General features: G+C 41.2%; 1 long non-coding RNA gene across 1 annotated transcript; it reads left to right on the top strand.

The window, feature by feature from the left end:
* Window positions 1-1,284: 1,284 nt before the first annotated feature.
* Window positions 1,285-3,095, top strand: LOC136355075 (uncharacterized). Its single transcript, XR_010739147.1, has 2 exons — window positions 1,285-1,959; window positions 2,771-3,095. It is a non-coding gene; the product is annotated as an uncharacterized lncRNA (long non-coding RNA).
* The last annotated feature ends 1,145 nt before the right edge of the window (window positions 3,096-4,240 follow it).

The raw sequence follows: 4,240 nt of genomic DNA on the forward strand, positions 1-4,240 counted from the left end.
GAGATACACACTCATAGCTAAGCTGCTGACAATGCACAACAAGTGTCAAACAGAAACATCCAACAGCATCTCGACTCTCTCTCTCCGATGACTCGGACAGACACTCAACTTAACTTCCTTGCCCTCAGCTGCTTCATCAAGCTAGTGACAATCAGTTTGCTCGAGCTAATTAAGAAATTGATTAGTCCATTTGGGCTACTAGCTGGCACCTGGCAACAGCATGTGCCAATCATTAGGCTATGCCAAGAACTCAAAGCTGCTACTAGCTCAAATCAGTGTGCTAGCTAGCTAAACTCCATGACCATGACCATGAGAGAGTGAGCTTGTGATGGGATGAGGTTAGATGAGAGGAGGAGATTCCGGATCTCCATGAGTGGTGGGGCTGAGCACAGCCACCAGATAGAATTATTTCCTTGGGGCCTACAGTGTCACTTTTGGCCCCCACCCCACCATGGCTAGCTGACATGGCATCTACAAATACAGTACAATATATGGCGCCAACTTCAGATCAGCCTCAAACTCAACATGTGATGAGGATAGATTGCTGATGTGCTGTATTGCTATTCTAGCTCTATCAATGGCAGTGCTGTTTTGCAATAATGTTCATGAACCAGAAGATCCAGCAGCTTAGCTAGCTCAATAATGCTACTAGTTCTGAATTGCCTAGCTCGATCTATTGGCGGCATTCACTGTTGGTCTACTGGCTAGGGTTGCTTCTTGTCATGCGAGAGGCCACAATTTCTTGAAGAAAAAAAAAAGAACGAACCATCCACGTGGAGTAAAAAGCAACGACGACGCTTTCATCACACAAGAGGACATCCTTATTTAATTTGAGAAGCGACCATTGGAATGGGTGGAATAAATCGTATACGTTCTACCTGCCAAGATGCACGCGTGAATCTCACTCTTTAACATTATTATTATTATTATACTAATCCACGTGTGTTTTGAATAATGCAGCAAAATTTTCAACAGGTCTGAAGGTAACATATAGCCACGAGTTTGGAGAAGATGAGGGGCTGATGAGATGTGATGTCTAGCTGCAATCGGCGACCCATGAGCCAGCTGATATATCGCTCATCATAATCACATTCATATTAATTAAATGACTAATTGGCAGGCTACTACTCCAGTTAATAGAATGAATGAATCGTGTTTTTTGATGCCACGTCGAGACCGAAGTTTGCATTATTGCAACACGACGTCCGTTAGTTAGGCGCGTATATGTAACTGTCAGCACCCATGCCATATGCCAGCACTTTACCTTCATCTCATCAGCTTTATATGCATCGAATTGCTGTCACAAGTCACAACATCAACTGCTACTATACATACTAGCTAGTAACATGGATGTCTGCTAAGAGCATCCCAGCAGCTCATTCAAATTTGATCCTCCATATGCTCATATGGATGACCATCTAAAAAGATTCCTCATTCATATTTCTTCTCACTCCAACAGATCATCTATATTGCATCTTTCATATCACACCCTTCTATATTTTACTAATATTTTTCAACTAACCATACATTTGTATTATTTTTTAAAGACTATATTTTAAACAACTAAATTTTAAATTTTAACCGTGTTATTTATCCTGATAATTTAAATGAGTTTATTTTAATGAATATATTTTTAATGGTCCGGACCTTTTTTTTCTCCTCCTCTCTACTCGTTTTCTTTCCTCTTTCCGATTCCTCTTCTTCTCTCCTCTTCTATTCCTCTTCTTCTTCTCTCCTTTTCTCCCCAGCGTGGAGGCGGAGGCTGGCGGCCGCGGCAGCGCGACGGGAGCGGGGGCGCTGCGGCGCGACGGGCCGCGGCGGCCGACGGGGGCTGCGGCGCAGCGGCGCTACGGGCTCGGAGGCGCGGCAGCCGACGGGCGCAGAGGCGCGGCGGCGTGACGGCCGGCGTGTAGAGGCACGGCGACGCAACGGCCGGCGTGGGTTCTCCTTCTAGATCTGGTATGTCTCTCCCTCTCCACCCTCACTCCATAGTGAAAAATGCACATCCGGACGGCGACGACGACGACATTGGGGAGGTCGCGGCGGAGGGGAGGTCAATCCGGACTCCGGATGGGGGCGGGCGACGCTGGCGGTTAGGATGGTGTGAGGAGAGAGAAACTTCAAATTTGACGTTTCTCTCTCCCCGGATGGAGGATAGCTAAATTTGGATGCTAGGATGGAGTATCTGCTGGAGCTCATTTTTCTTCTCCCAACCTCTATTTTGTGGATAGAGGACTAGATGGAGTATCTGCTGGGGATGCTCTAATATATACTATATGCACTAATAACTCCAATATAGGAAAACACGTTTCTACATACATATATATAGGAGCAGTGATAGTGATTACTACATGATTACATGTATGCATGTAGTACTGGAAAATTAACTGAACAGAGTGACCCGTAACAAAACTGAACGAAATAGGCTTGGTTTAGTTCCCAAAATTTTGTTCACAAAAACATCGTATCAAATCTTTGGACACATATATGGAGCATTAAATATAGATAAAAATAAAAACTAATTGCACAGTTTGCATAGAAATCGTGAGACGAATCTTTTAAGCCTAGCTAATTAGTCCATGATTAGTCATAAAGTGCTACAGTAACCCACATGTGCTAATGACGGCTTAATTAGGCTCAAAACATTCATCTCGCGGTTTCCAGACAAGTTATAAAATTAGTTTTTTCATTTGTGTTCGAAAACTCTTTCCAATATCTGGTTAAACATCCGATATGATAATAAAAAAATTTTATTTCATGAACTAAACAGGGCCTATGGCAGATTGAGCGCATGTTCTCCTACGGCGAAGCACCATGCATCCATGTTCTCCTGTCTAGCTATTGGCCTCAAGATGCACGTACGGATTATCAAACTGATCCAATTCAATGTACTGTTAGCCTAACTGCCTAACACTAGTCCATATATATTTCTCTGCTTTTCCCTCCAATCTTCATTCACATGACAAATTCCGGTAAGTCTTTGTGTTTACGCGTGCATTTCTACCATGCTTATATGTACCATGTTTCGTTTTATTTCCAGCCTGGTTTCTTTCATGAAAATATAATGATACAGATACAAACAAATCTTATAAAAACTCGGTTTCAAACTCTTTTTTATATAAAAACCGGTGTGGCTGCATCTTAAAAAGGATTATATCTTGAAATAGTAACAAAAAGAAGTATAATATAGTGTGTATTACGGGCGACGACAAGATGGGTTGATTACATTGGAAGTTTATAGCGCACGTCAATTAGGGCATCCTCAATGTTTGTGGTGTAATGTAACCTTAAGGTGGGCCCTATAAATAGTGAGTCATTATTATAGCCATACCCACAATGCTATGGTTAAAATTTAGCCACAAGATGGCCCACTTAGAATGGAAAAATAATTGTTTCATCTCTTGTTCATGAAGTGAATGAGAGAGAAAAAATATTTTCTTTTTGTTTGTGGTAGAACTTAAGCATAAGGTGTACCCTAAGCTAATGCTACTTTCCACAATATATATGGCTCACTTTACAAATATAATCATTGCCTTAAGGTGTCGTATCGGATGGCTTGCCTACCAATCTGCCTAGTCAGCATCGACCAAAGCACAAACACGTGTCGCGTTGGAATCGATCGCCTAATTAATGTGTGGCTCCCACGCTCACGACGACGTGGCAGCAGCCCGCCTGCCTAAATGTCCGGAAGCAATCACAGCCACCATTTTCCACTTCCCCCATCAATCATCAATTGGATGATGCATGAATGCCTTCCTTTTTTTTAAAAAAAAAGAAATAAAGAAAAGGCAAAAGCTTTGCCTTGTAGTAGGAGGCATGAATGCCTTCTGGTATCAATTCTTCCTCAACAATTACTCCTACCTATCTGCAAATAAAATAACAATACTACAAGATATCGATTGAAGTCATTTCTCACATCTCTCTTATATAGGTGGTGTTCTTTTCTTCTAAAGATAAAGATGAAGATTAAGTTTTTTTTTACGTAAAATGAGATGATATTAACATATGGTAGATTAAGTTTTAATTATTACAAACTTAAAAAATAGATTAATTTGATATTTTAGAGTAACTTTCATATAGAAAGTTTTCGTATGAAACGCACCGTTTAGCAGTTTGAAAAGTGCGTCACAAAAATCTTAATCTTCATCTAACTCTTGTTGGAGAAAAGAACACGGCCAAATGTTGATGTTCATTAACACCATAGTATATAATTCCCATCCTAGGTAAGCGCACACATATA

This window comes from Oryza sativa, chromosome 2 (assembly GCF_034140825.1).
Source record: "Oryza sativa Japonica Group chromosome 2, ASM3414082v1".
Classification (NCBI taxonomy): Eukaryota; Viridiplantae; Streptophyta; class Magnoliopsida; order Poales; family Poaceae; genus Oryza; species Oryza sativa.